This window comes from Psammomys obesus, unplaced genomic scaffold, assembly GCF_907164565.1.
Source record: "Psammomys obesus unplaced genomic scaffold, mPsaObe1.curated_primary_1811, whole genome shotgun sequence".
Taxonomy (NCBI): Eukaryota; Metazoa; Chordata; class Mammalia; order Rodentia; family Muridae; genus Psammomys; species Psammomys obesus.
In genome coordinates, this window is record NW_026596162.1 from 14,391,723 (window position 1) to 14,406,843 (window position 15,121).

General features: G+C 45.8%; 1 non-coding gene across 1 annotated transcript; it reads right to left on the bottom strand.

Moving 5' to 3' along the window:
* Positions 1 to 9,750: 9,750 nt before the first annotated feature.
* On the bottom strand, positions 9,751 to 9,871 carry LOC129667592 (small nucleolar RNA SNORA51). Its single transcript, XR_008718774.1, has one exon. It is a non-coding gene; the product is annotated as a small nucleolar RNA SNORA51 (small nucleolar RNA).
* Between the last annotated feature and the right edge of the window lie 5,250 nt (positions 9,872 to 15,121).

Here is a 15,121-nt window from a genome sequence, read left to right on the forward strand (position 1 = left end):
TCTCTCTCTCTCTCTCTCTCTCTCTCTCTCTCTCTCTCTCTCTCATTTTACATCCCAAGGGTGCACCTCCCTCCTCTCCTAGTCCCCCGTTCTCCCTCCCTATTCCCCTCTCCCTCTCTCCCTGGAAAAGGAGAGTTGTCTCCCACCCTCCCATCAACCTTCCCCAGCAGCAGATCCGGAAGATGCTGGGACTTGCAGCCAAGCCCGGGAGTTTTTACTCCGCGGGTTTTGGCAAGTGCCCAGGGCTTCTTCCCATCATTCTGTGGGCTGCCTGGCGTTTGATGTGTGTTGGGTGTGGAAGGGCAGAGTTAAGAAGTGAGGTGCGAACTTTGAAAGTGTGGCTCATCTGTGTCCCCCACGCTCTCAGGAAGCTTCCTAAGTGTTGGAAAGCATTACTCATTCAAGGAAAGAAATTTTCCATGTTGTTGAAAATGGGTGAACTTTCGACAGTCACCCTCGCTGCACATACAAAACTTGTCCGTGTAAGCAGAAATATCGGCCAGCCATGTTATTATTCTATTACTTACTAGTGATGTTAGCGACTTTTCACAATTGAATAACCGGTTTCTTAAATTTAGCCTTTTATATACTTTTTGGACCTTAAGAGTGGCAATAATCAAGAAAAGCATAATGTGAAAACCAGAGGAGTAAAAGGAATTTACACAGACTATTAGTAAATTGCATTTGACTATTGCGTAATTGTGTGTGTGTGTAATATTGAGACTGTATGAGAAAGTGAAAAGTTGTGTGTTTTAATTTTGGAAGGCATGAGAATTGTGGGGTGGTTGTTCTCATGTATACATGTGGTGGTTTTGCTGACCTTTTGGGGAGTGTGGAAATTAAGAGGATGTATGATATACTGTGTAATTTTTATGATATAAATTGGGAATGATGTATGAATTTGTAGTTTCAGATTATGAGTGGTGAGAATCTAACGTGTGTATTCTTGTGTAGGTAGTGGTGTTTGTTTAGATATTTGGAATTAAGGCCTTTTGACAGCCTGTAGAGTTTATTGTATTTAGACAATGTGAGGTAACATGCTTTTAACATTGGGCTTGGGGTAGCTATTTATAATAATTTGGGTTTGGGGATATTTTATCTTTGTCTTCTCCCTTGGAAGTTGGAATATTTTTGTCATGGTGTTTGGATTAATGTGCTTGGGCAAGAAATAATTCCATATGGATGCTGTTAAAGAAATTGTGCATATTACTACAGCAATACAGAAGGGAGAATATTGTTGGAAAATGTAGGGCTACTTGCATGTTTAGAATGTCATGGGCGGTAACAGGATTTGTACTGTTTTGTCGTGGGATGGCAGGTGTGTGGTCAGCTGGGGGCTGGTGGGACGGACAGGAGCCCCTGGAGTGTCAAGTTGCCGTGATTCTGCATTTGGAACACAGAGGAGTGATTTCTTTGTGGATTTCCGAAGTGTGTCAGGTGGTGAGAGTGTGCATGTGGGGGCAGATATTTTCATATTTGCAGTGTTATATAAATGTCTGATGTTGGAGAGTTACACGGGTATGGAGTTTGTATTTTCTTGTGTGGCTTTTGGGAATTCAGGTTTTCTATATACGACCATATTTTTGTGTGGAGAATATTTAGGTGCCAGTATGTTTACTGAATGGTCGTGGCACTTGGAATGAGTGTTTTCTGAGGCTCTGTACTTAGTAAATAGGGAATAATCAGTATAATACAGTAAGCAAGCAAGCAAGCATGAGTTCATCTGTGGATGGCGAGATTGTACATTTGCACAGGCAAGTGTGTGGTAACTACTGACTGCATTAGGGTGTTGATTTGGGCTTAAAATTCCAGAGGGTTGTGTCCCTCATGGAGGGCAAGCATGGAGTGTGTGTGTGATTGTGTGTGTGTGTAGGAATGAAGGTCAGAATACAACTTTAGGTGCTGGTCTTTGCCTTCCAGTGTTTGAACTGCAGGATCTTTCTGATGTTTCTGCTGACTGGACCAAAAGCTTCTGCACAGTTCCCTCATTTCTGTCTCCACATAGGAGAGCTGGGGTTACAGGCATGTACCCTACTGCATACAGGTTTATGTGGTTTCCTTGGGCCCAGAATAAGGTCATCTTGCTTGTACAGCAAGAGCTACATACCCATGGAACTATACGCCCATTTTGCCCTGGGACTAGAATTGGGGCGTGCAAGGATGCTCAGGGCCTCTCATGGGAGAGCATCCCAGAAGCCACTCCGCTGTGGATACATAGGTAAAGAGAACCCATGCCGGCCTTTCCTGGTTCAGCCCAGAAGCATGCAGTGGACAGCGGAATGTTTTCTCAGCAAGAAGACAGTTGCCTGTGTAGTGGAGAGGTTCAGTGTCTTTACGGACTTAGTTATGTTGTTGTGAACGTGTTTTGTTTTGATCTCGGGTGTGAGATGTGGGACTGATTCAGATGGTCCACAGCAGCAAACTATGTAGGCTCTGAGAGGGGCTTTTTTCCAGATGCAGATAGTTTAATTCTGAGGGCTCTGGAGAGAGAATAAATGCCAGAGCCCGGAGAGAGAGAAAGGGGGCTCCAATAAAGAAGAATGTTGCTGCCCCCTCCCCCGCTCCTCCTGATTATTGTTGATAGTTTGATGAGAAGAAGTTGTTGATATCCTGAAACTAAGATTGGACTTGCCTAAGGAACCCAACAACCCTAACCAGCAGGAAGTAGCAAAAGAGAACTCTGCCCCCTCTCCCCACTAACTTTCTTTCTTTCCTACCTGGTGTTGTGAGTGTTGGAAGGGATTGGAGTAGAGAGGAGAGAAAGAGGCATAAGAAACATAAATTAAAAGTTTTAAAAAGCGTGCCAGCATGCCTATGTAGGCAGTGGTAATGCCATCCCAGAGCACACGTCTGAAGTGTTTTCTTTGTTTTCAGCATTGGCTGGCAAATGCATTAAGGTGCATCCTGGACCAGAAGACAGGCCAAGGACCCTGTTCAGATTCCAGAGGCCTCTGTCCCTGAGTAAGCATTCTGACCCCTTCTCCTAGCATAGCTCTCTGTAAAACAGTGTACTAGTAATGCCAGCTGTCCAGGCTTGTGGGGATGTGAGTCAGTGTGTATAAAGTGCCTGGAGCAGCAAATGTCATCACATATGCAGTGGTTAAAAACGCTGTAGCTTCTACCTGCTTCTCCATTCAGAGTGTGATGCCCATTTTCCTAATGTAGCCCTCCCATCCACGCTCAGTCAGATGCCTGCCTGCTCTTGCTCCTCAGTTCTCAGCCTCATCGTCTTATGGCAGTGGAGGCTTGAAACCTGTGTCCTATGCCAGGACTGAGACCTCAGGGATGGGAGCAGACCAGGTCACTTTCAAACCCGCAGAGCACCCATCATGGTGTCTCTATTTGGGAAACAAAGATGAAGAGTATTTACAGGAGTCTGGGGTTCTGGCTTTCCCACCGTTCAGATGAAGTTGCCTGCTCCCCAGAGCCCACTCGTTGTTGGAGGTGGGTAGACATGACTTCAGTTCCTCACCTGCTACATCCCTGCCTAGCCCACGTGCTTCAATGTAGACTCCACTATGGCTGTTGACCTGTGACCTACTTTACCTACTTTACCTACTTTTCCTCTTTTTCTTCTGTCTTTGACAGGAGGACACAGGCTGGCTGCTGAAGGATGTGTCCAGTGGACAGCTCAGATCCCATCATGTAAGCTCGGAGTCGGGCAAGAGCATGTTTCAGAGAAAGCCCCTGTAGTCGCTGACCCTCAGTCACTCACTGAGGGAGTAAATGGCTATTACTCGTCCACAGTATTGCTGCAGTAGGTAACTTGTATGCCTGAAAATGAAACCTGCTTCATGCCAAGACTGCAGAACCCTTTTTGGTAGAAACCTTAAGCAACGGGAACAGTTTTACTTGAGGCAGATGACTCCAAGTGGTCATGGACTAGTGATTAAAATATGGGGGGATTCCTTTTCTTTTTCTTTCTTTTAATCCCCCCTGTCTGTATAACACCCAGAAAAGGATGATCTCTGCAGAACATGACTAACCCAACAGGTTAAAATCCATTGCTTGAGACTGATTAGATACCGTTGAATGAAGAAACCATAGAATGTGCTCTTGTGTTTAATTCCTTATGATTATGTCTCTGGAACAGTTTTGCATGAATGACTTTAAGGGTAAAATGGGGAGCACAATTTATCTGGGAAGAAGTGAAAATGTGGCAGGATGGCTCAGTCAGGAAAATGCTGTGCAAATGCAGGGTGGTGGTTTGAGTAACAGGCTTGCGGGTTTGACTGCACAGTCATTAGGGAGTGGCACCATTTGAAAGGATTAGGAGGCGTGGCCTTGTTGGAGGAATTGTGTTACTGGGGATGGGTTTTGAGGTTTCAAAAGCCCATGCCAAGCCCAGTGTCTGTCTCTCTCTGCCAGTGGATCAGGATGTAGATCTCAGCTAATGCCCCACTGTCCACCTGCATGCCACCGTGTTCCCTGCCATGTTGATGAAACTTACTGTAAGCAAGCCTCCAATTAAACCTTATTTTACCAGTTTCCCTGGTCATGGTGTCTCTTCACAGCAATAGAATAGTGGCTAGGACACATGGGGACATGAGCTTGGATGCTCAGTACTCATATAAAAAGTTGTGCATGGCACCTTACAGCAAGAAGTTAATTTCTGTGTGTGCAGGGCTGTGTGCACGGAGGGGGGGGTGCATTTGTGTGTTTGTGTGTGTGCATATGTGGAGGCCAGAAACCAACCTTGGTTGTCACTGTCCAGGAATCATCTACCTGGATTTTCAGGCAGGCTCTCTCTTGCTGATTAAGGCTGGGAGGCCTGGCCAGATCACACACAAATGCACCCCCCTCCATGCACACAGCCCTGCACACACAGAAATTAACTTCTTGTTGTAAGGTCGGTTGGGGTGTTGTAAGCATTATTTTTAGGGACCTTGGAGAAGCCTCTGGTCTCTAGCCATTGCGTTATATGCTGGAATGCACCAAGCTCTTGCTGGCCACATGGCTCCCCTGGAAGCATCAAGGACACGCTGTAATGGCCCTCCTCTTTGTAGAGTGTACTCTGGTTAGAGTCCAGCCTCTGAGGTCTCTAAATTTTTTGATCGGGAGGATGAGTAACTGGAGCCTTAGAGCCTTTTTGGAGGTGTCCCATTATATCCTGGTCCTGTGGGACCTAGCTGACTCAGGAGGACAAGGGCTGAAATAGTGACTGTCCTCTTCACCCTAGGATCCATTGGTTTATGCCCTAAGCATGGTTGTTTGGTTATGGCTCAGTCTAAAGAAGCCCAAAGCCTGACGACTCAGTAGAAACTGAAAGGAGCTATCTTGATAAAATGCAAAGTCCTCTTTTGTTAAAAGGCATCACATCAGAAATGTCTTTCTGCACCTGTCAGATTTTAGCTCCATCTCAGCTTCTGGCTCCTCTTGGTCTGCTCTCCAAACTTCATGATGTACTCTGCACTTCTGTAAAGTTATAAAAGCCAGGACACACGGCACTTGTGATCACTCTTTGTCTTTTTCAGAGTACATTTAGCTGGAGATAGTGAAGTTAAATTGTCAGTTATGGGTCATACTATTAGCGTTATAAATGGATTCAAAATTGGTGCATGTGAGTTCATTTGTGTGCACATGTGTGCGTATACATACACCCATACGCAAAGGCCAGAGGTTGCTTTTAAATGCCTCTTCCATTGCTTCTGACCTCTTTTCTGAAGTAGGTTCTCTCACTCTGCCTGGAGCTTGCCAGTTTGCTGGCTTTGCTGTCCAGGAATTCTGCAGGATGCTTCTGTTTCCAGAGGCCTCCAGGGTACAGGCATTATAGGCACCTGGTGCTGCACCGTGCCTTTTGCGTGGAGGATGAACTTAGGTCCTAACATTTTCCCAGAAGGCACTTTACTCATTGAAATGTGCCCCCAGCCCCGTCTCTAACATTTGAATCTGCCTAGCAGTGTTGCTTGTGTAGGCCAAGTAACTCCTGTCTCACAATTTTAACGAACTTTCTTGTAGTGCCTCACCATGGAGGCCAGGTTAGCCTCCAGATCATGATCCCCCTGCCTCAGTGCTGGCTTCTCTCCTGTGTCAGATCTCCCTCTCTTTGGCTGTGGGGCATGAGGGATCTTTTCAGGACACCACTGTTTACTGTGAGATGGTGGCCATGAGTCCCCAAGCCAAGAAGAGATCATCTCTTCACAGCGCCATCTTCTTTTCTAGTTGAAAGTGAGTCTAAGTTCAACCACCTGGGACCAGGGTCTCCTTTCTTAGTTAAAAACTTGTTCATAAAGCAAGGAGGAGACATTACAGAGAATACCCCACGACAGTGATAACTCTTGGGGAAAACAAACAAAGAAAACAAAACAACAAACAGGAGAAAAAAGTCATTTTGCCTCCCAGTCTTTCCCCCAAAGCTCTAGCTCTTCACCTCACGTTCCATAAAACAGCCAATGGTAGATTTCCGTTCTGGCTTCTTTCGGAGCTTCGCATTTACAGTATGAGCACTGTTTCTGCCTTCGCAGCTGCATCCCCACTGCCAGTCCTTCACTCAGTTCCATGTGGCGCGGAGCACTGGCTTGTGCTGAGTGGGGTCCAACCCCGGGGATCGGATCCATTTGGGAATGGAAGGTGCACGTGCATGACAGAGTATGTGCAGGTACAGGAAGGATTACCCTGTGGAATTTGACTCCCTCAGCTAGTTAACTGAAACCTAAGGGACTGCTTCTCTTTACCAGAAATGATTGTGGAAGGCCAGAAAGCAAAATGCAGGGAAGAGGCACAAAATGGGCATCGCTGTATTTGATCTGCACATGTGTGTGCCTTTCCATGTGTGTGTATGTTCGTGTTTAGGTATGTTGCATATTCACGTGTGAGCAGGTATGTGTGCATGTTCACATGTGTGCCATTTTGTGCGTACATGTGAAGACCTCTGCCAGCATGAGGACATGTGTATGACCCTCAGAGCCCACGTGAAAAAGCTGGATATGGTGGCTTATGCTTGTAATTCTAGCACTTGGAAGGCAGAGATAAGAGCACCCCTGAGACTTGCTAGCCAGCTAGCGTAGCTTACTCGGCAAGTTCCAGGCCAATGAGGGACTCTGCATCAAACTGAAGTGCTCCTCTGGCTTCCATACATGTGTATCTTCAAAACTTGTGCACACAGACAGACACGTAGACACGCACACACTTACACACAAAAAACAGAGCAAATTATAGGGATACTGGAAGGGAAAGAAACCTGTTACTCAGGCCCTGGTTGAGACTCTTCTCATCTGAGCTTCAGGAACCCCAGCACAGCTGACATTTAGTTAATGCACCTTCTCTCTTGCCAGCAGCAAACTGCAATCTTTTTTGGGAACCAGAAAGCTCCTTTACAACAAAAAGAACATATCCTGCCCATCCTCATCCCTAACCTGCTCTCATGGTCGCTTCCAATTTTATCTCCCACCCCAGTGACTCAAGGGCACCACTCAGACGGGACTTCCCGTCTTTTCTTTCCTACAGCCTCCAGCTTTATCAAGTCCTCTGGGCCTGTTCCTTGTCTCTCCAGAAATGCCCCTGCTCTGCTTCTGCATGCAGACAACTGGTCTCTGTACCCCGACTCAAATCAGGCTTCCTTGCAGAGGCACCCTCCGGGCTGTCCGCTGTCAGCCAGCCAGCATAATAAAAGAGCCTCTCACTAGTGTAAACGGTTTTTTAGTGTGAGAAGAATGTCTTAACAACCTTTTCAGATGTAGGTTAGGCCTGTCAAGGCGGCATGTGTGTTTACTGTCAAGACACTTCGGTGTGTTTCTTCTTTGAGAAGTCCCTCCCACCGCGGTCTCCAGTGTGTCTTCTTTCCCTTCAAGTGCCTCTCCTTTAACACTCATGCTTAAAATCTCTATTTAAAATGTCTTTAGTAAGCTGCAGTTGGACACGCTGGCTGGTACTAAGACCGCTTCTGTAGTGAGGGATCTGGCTTTGCCCAGATTGAGGTCTCTAAGGGATGAAAAGAGCCCTTGGGCTGCTGGGATCTGGCTTTGCCCAGATTGCGGTCTCCAAGAGATGAAAAGAGCCCCCTGGGCTGCCGTGGGTGAGCCTTAGAGTTGTGCACCCATTCCTGCTGCTGGCAGGTACAGCCATGAATTCAACAGTGATAGCAAAACCAGATTCAAACTGATAGCTCCAATCCCAATCCATATACCCTTGTTAATGTCTTCATTCTAGTTCTTTCTGTAACAGAAATATAGAGACTATATAAAAATTCATATTATATAAAAATAGAATTTATGTATACAAATATGAGTATACAATATGTAAGCATAAATATGTATGGTATGATTATATATAAATATATACATACACACATATGAGAATGGACCACTTTTGAAAGCAAACCCAATTGTTGAATCAGCCTTCTAATTTTTCTCTCCATACACATAAACATCCTGGTCCTGATTGTGAGCATCTAAGCACTTACCATGTGACATAAGGAGGAACCCAGGGTGGCAGTAGCATTTGACAGCCAACCTGGCATTTAAATATTCTCATCTATGTTCCTAGAGTAAGAACCTTCTCCTGAACACTGAATTTTAGAGTTTGGATCAGTACATCTCTGATGTCACTCATCTTCAAGATTCTGTGAGGCTCTGTTTCCATGCCGCTCTGTTACAGAGACACTTAGAGGCAGCTGCCCTGCCCTGCCCTGTCCTGCCCTGCCCTGCCTTGAGCCTCACACTCACTTGGCCCTAGTTAGATGGATGGAATGGGTACCTTAATACATAATATGAACAGATCTAGACGAGAACCCTCGTACCTGCGGAAAGCCCTTGTGACCAACCTTGGAGAGGAAAAGAGGACCAGGATTCACATTCAGAAACTACAACAAGCTCTGAACCTCCGCCTCAAGGAGATTGACAAGGAGAAAGCAGCACTGAAGAACTTTCTGGCAAGGGTTCACAAGACGACTGGTTGTTTTCCTCAAACAAAATTCTGGTGATCTTTGCCATTGCAGGTGAAGGGCTCATCCAAAAGCTTCACACCCAGAGCCACCAAGTCTCCGTTGTCTCCAAAAAAGCAGTAAAAAAGCAACAGGAAGCCAGAAATAAGACTTTAACCAAGAGCACAAATGGGACGTCTTCAAAAGAACCCACCGTCTCTCCCACAACAGAGAAGAAGCACTGGCTTTCCCACGTGATTCCATTTCTTTATAGCTCACGATGGCAACACACAGTGCGCACATTAATTTTTTTCCTTTAGACAAAAAAAAAAAAAGTTATTTTTATCTCTTTCTGATGCTTGTCATAAAATACATATTTGTTTGGATCCTGTTCTTTTCTCGTTTGCTATGATTTTCATGATGTCGCTATAGGTTCAGTAGTGTGAGTAACAGTTGATGCCAAATTAAGATGAAAAATAATACAGTAGCAGGGAAAAAGCATGTGAGCCACTTCAAATCCGCGTGTGCCGTGCGTTGCTGCACTCAGAGCCCGACACAGACTGCCCTGATGGTCAAGTAGACATGCGTAAGTCATACTGCAGGCGTCTCTCTCCCTGGTGGCTGCAGCCTTCCTTCCTGCCCTCACTGCTTTTTCCACCGCCATTACTGTCACTGAGGCAGAGCGACATCCCACGATCTCGGCAAGCCATTCAGGTTTGTTTTTCAAGGGCTGGAATGTGTGGCTGGACCAAATAACTTCCAAGCTTTAAGTTCTTTGGCACTAAGGGTCCGTGGCTCTATTTTGAAATGTTTTTGCAGAACGCTAGAGAAGAGACATGACAGTCAGAATCCACATGTACGTGTGTGCGTGCGTTTGTGTGTGACTTTTCCCATGTCTCCATTCACAATACACAGCAGGTACAGTGGCCTAGGTGAGGTGTAGATGGGGCAGGTTAACCCTCTATACATGCACTGTGAGATCATAGGCCCCATGGTAAGCGCAGGGAGGCCTGTGTGCGTGATTCTAAACAGAGATAAAATAATATGACTCCTTAGGGCTTTTTCAGACATCCTTAGTATTGTTTAACCCACCTTCCTCCCTCTCCCTCTGGGTTGCCCTCCTTCCCAGGTAAGTTTCCTCCTGTACTTTCTTCTTCACTGCATCCATGTCCCACTATTCCCCTTGCTAGTGCACCGCCCCCCCCCCCCACATTGGTCCCTTTTTGCTTTCCTGATGTTTGCTGTTACTCCAGGTGATATATCTAAAGGTTTGGAGCTAGTCTCCACAGTGAGTGAGTTGCCTTTCTGGGTCAGGATCGCCTCAGTATCTGGTTCTAGCTGTTCACCTGCAAACTTCCAGAAGTGTTCAACATCCTTAGCAATTAGGAAAATCAAGATGAAAATTACTTTTTTGCCATAGTCTTCATGGCTAAAGTCAAGGAAACAACTAAGCCAGGCGTGGTGGTGCCCATCTGTGATCCCAGCACTCAGGGAGGCAAAGGCTGGTGTATCTCTGTGAGTTCAAGGCCAACCTGGTCCTCAAATCAAGTCCAGGACAGCCAAGGCTATACAGAGAAACCCTGTCTCAAAAAACTAAAACAAACAAACAAACAAACAAATAAATAAATAGAAAAAGAAGAGAAAAGAACCAACAAGTAACAAATGTTGGTAAGGATGTGGGAACGGGGAGTCCCCATTTACTGCTGGTGGGATTGCTAACTGGTACGGCCACTGTGGAATTAGTGTTGAGCATTAACAGAAAGCTAAAATTAAATCTACCATGTGTCCCAGCCATGACCACTCCTTCACATGTGCATACTGTCACTGCTCAGCCATGTCTACCGATGCTCTGTTCATACTATCTAGGAAATAGAAAAGAACCTAAATGTTTTTAAAATGATGAATGGCTGATGGAAACGTGGCACGTGTACATGATGGAATTTTATTCAGCTGTGGAACAGAATTCATCTGAATTTTCGAGACTGGGCTGCTCACTGAACCTGGAGCTTACACTTTCAGCTAGACTGGCTGGCCAGCAGGCCCCAGTGATCCCCCTGCCTCCACCTCCCCAACTTTGGGATTACAGGTGTGGACTGTAATCCCACACAGCAAAAGCTGTGTGCTGGCGGTGAAACTCGGTTCCACATACTTGTCAGGCAATCAGTGGCCAGGCTTCTTGCCAGCTCCTTGAAATAGTTGTTTATTGATTCTGAAGACTGTTGGAACGTCTTCCTGTGATATCATTTGTAAGTCTCTCAGCACAGCTTATACCACTAAAGGCACTCGTGTAGTGCCGTGCTTGTCACAAACATGGATGCCCTGCTTGCCTGTCCTTAGCCTGGATGGTTTTGTGGACAGTCTCAACACACAGGCATTGCTTTTGGTTCTCAGCTATGGTGCTTGCTGCTTTAAATCTCAACCAGCAGCACTGACAGTGTGTCAGTCGTTCAAAACATGGTCAAATATGAGACAGATGTCTGTAAAGATAAGCGTAAATGTAGCGTCAGTTTGACGGCTTTGAGGTGGATCAAGGAAGAGGCAGGACTAGATGTGATAGAACACAACATATCCGTGGCACTTTGACAGATTGTCAGGGAGAAGAATTTCCTGAAACTGGGGACCCGCACCCCAGATGGGAAATAGGCCAGGAACTGGAGGAAAGGGGCAGCAAGGGAGGGTCCTGTTCTTATGTGCAGCAGCACACTGGAGTAATATTAGCTTAGGCTGCTACAACAAAGTCACATGACAAGGAGCTTAATAACTATGTATCCCTTCTTTGAATGGGGGATGGAGGTTCAAGGTCAAGGGATACAGTGTGTTTCTCCCAAGGTCTCTCTTCCCCCAGTGTCCTTATGTCATCATTCCTGGGTTCCTGTGAATATCCTAATTTCCTCTTAAAAGGACCCAGGTAATACTGGATTAGAGCCCACACTTAAAGCCTTATTTCAATTTAATGACTTCCTTAATGACTCTTTTTGTAAACAGGTACTCTGAGGTCCTGAGAATTGGGACATGCACGTATTCATTTTAGGAAGCCATAGTTCAGCCAGGCACATTAGAGAGTTTGGAAGAGCAACAGCAAGCTGGGTTGCTATAGCTGAAGGTTTATCTGTTGCTAGCAGATTAGCACACCCTAAGTAAACAGAAAATCTCTTTGCTTGGGATGTAGTTAATTCAATAGGCTGTGTGAACATTTTGGGTTACTACCAACTGATTTTACGCTAAGAGCCTCAGCTTGTTAAGACAGATAACATCTGGGCAAATACTCAGGAGCCATTGTAGACTTATTTATGTATATATTATATATACATGTTATATTATGTAACATGTTATAATATGCATTGTAGGTTATTGATTTTTTATTTTTTTTGGTTTGTGTGAGGGAGTGGTGGCAGGGAGGGGTTATTGTTGAGACAGGGTCTCACTCTGCAACTAGTCTGGCTTGCAACTGACTGTACAGTTGAGGCTGGCCCCTAATTTATGACATTTCTCCTGACTCAGCTTTCTGTTGGGTTAAAAATGTAAGCCCCCATCCTGACCATGAGGCAGGATTTCAAGGTTTGTTCTTAGCTAGTTGGCTGACTTAGTAGGGGAAAGCCCAGAGAATATGATAAAAGGTTCTCATTTGAGTCTGAGGCCCTCTGAAACATGTCCCTAGCTCATGTAAGGGACATTTTGTACATTATCCAGACAGTGGCCTTTGTTCCTTTGAATTGACTCAATACTCTATACAATCCCATCCCATTTTCCTGTGACAGTCTTCCAGTCTTTGTGGCAAGGCTCAGGGCAGGGACTGCAGGATGAGTCAGTGGTTGAGAGCACCGATTGCTCTTCTAGAGAACCCAAGTTCAGCTCCCAGCACCCATTTCAGGCAGCCCACCACCAGCTGTAACTCCAGCTCCTGGGGATATGACGACTCTGACCTACACAAGCACCTGCACTTGTGCATACATACTAACATGCACACATGCACACACATGCACATGCACACACCTAAGCAAAATTAAAATATTAATAACAACAGTAAATCTTTCAAGAAAATCTTAGGACTAAACATAGTAAGATATGCCAACAGTCGGGCAGCTAATTAGCAAATGGCAGCACTCATCACTAGAAACCATGCTCCCTGAAGTACACAGAGGTTCTGTGCAAAGTCCCAGCCCTTGCATGTGGGTATTTTCCATGGACATGGGTTTCTGTGTTGCTATTCTTCATTATGTGGTGAACCACATACATGTTGGGCTTGCTGCCCTCTGGATGAGTGAATTCTGGGTCATGAAAAGGAGGTGCCATTGGAGAAACCGTGTACCATGGCAGGTTGGTTCTAGTGGAGTTTATAAGGCCAAATTGTTAAGAGTTCTTCTCCCTAATAAAATCCCACTGGAGTTTCAAACCAAAACTGAATACAGAAAATCCTGTGCAGTGTTAGATGGATGAAACCTTGAGCCAACAGAGGCTGTTTGATTCTCTCTCAGAAACCCTAGGCTACCCTTGCCACCTGCATTCTTCGTGTGTCTGTGAAGGTCAGTTCGTGGGGCAGTTCTAAATGGAATTGGAGCATGTGATCTTATAGTGAAACAAGCTTAGGGTTTATCTACTGTCGTATCTGGGGCAACTCAGCTGGGCATCAAAGGCATGGCAGGCTCAGCCTCTCATTGCCCACATCTGTGTGTGAGGTGTTCTTTGGATATCAGTATGACTGTCGAATTTCTAGCCTTGTCTTGGTAAGGGAAGGCAGTGGAGAGCTATGTTGAAGGCTAAGCTATGTTGGCTTGTCATGATGCTGGACATTTGCATGGTCCTTGTTTGTATTGGGGTGGCATACTGGTGGTTGAGTCTCTGTTGATCACTAGTAGCTACAAGAATTAGTGTTTTTATGAGTTTAAGATTTTGCAGATGCCCTCTGCATTTGAAAAAAAAAATGTTGTATACCAAATTACTATAATTACTGCCTGAGTGTGTGTTATGTGTGTGCTTCTTGGAGTGGCTCAACAAGAAAGGTTGGAACGGGATTACAGGTGCTTGGAAATAGGTACTTCACAGGGTGTTTGTTGCTGGTCTTTGCTACTTTGTCGTTTTTTTTTTTTTTTTCTCCCTCACCCTTTATCCCCTCTCCCCGCTTCATCCCTGTTGGTTCTCCTCCCAGGGGATCCAAGCCATAGGTGAAGATAGGGGATCCAAGCCAAGGGGGTGAGAGGTGCTGGAGTCACTACATAGACTGGGAGCCAGGTGAATGCAATCCGAGGGCGAGCAGATGCAGACTCGTTTATTCCTGGAAGAGAGAGCACGTTATATGGCTTTGGGCAACCAATCAGGTTCCCCCACACCATCTCCAAGCCTGCTACTGGTTGTTGGTCTTGGGGCAGGCTCCCCAACATCAGGCCATATGCCCTCTGCCCGACTACTCCTGCAGTCACCTCAAGTGACGGTGCCTGTCTTAGGTTGCCCCAACTCTTGGGATCCTACCCGTCATTGGCTACCCGTCTTCCTGGTGCATACTCCCTAAAGGTTGCTCTGTCACACAGTAGGTTAAGGGCAGACCCTTATTAGTTAGACCCATAGGGGTGACAGCGGAAGTCACCCCAGGCCATGAGCCCCGTTTCTTGCCAGCAATGCCCACACACCCCCTTATCACTAGATAGCAGAGAAAGAAGGATACAGGGGAGAGAGAGATAGAGATCCCTGAATCTAATTCCTTTGCTTTTGTTTCTTCTTTGAGCACAACTGCTAACAAACTTCAACCAGCTCCGCTAATGACCAACAACTCCACCCGCCCAGCCCCTTGAGGCCCTAGCATTTATATACCCTTTGAAAAGTTCCCAGAATTCTAAATGTCACACGATCACAGAAATTATCTGCAGCTGACAAAACCATGCTTCTGCTAGAGCACAAGGCAAATGATAGTCAGCTGCTGTGGACAATCCAAAGCAGCCCCATATCCCACACCTGGGATTAAAATGAAAACACATTCTCATCATTATAGTGGTCTCTAAACTTTCACACTCAGCAGTGGTTCTTAAGGAGCAATGAACGTAACCTCAGCTGGGGGCTCTGAGGAAGGCCCAGGTTACCCCACTAAGCAACCACTTCAGTGTCTTTGTCCACACTGATACCTAACTCCTGTCTGTTAGCTTCTTTGGGGACTGAACTGACAGCATGCTTTTCAGCTTTACGGTACCTTTTGGTATAGGAAAGCTTTACCTTTTGGTCAGCTGTGTAAGCTGCTCACATCTGCAACTCCAGCACTCAGGCAGTGGAAGC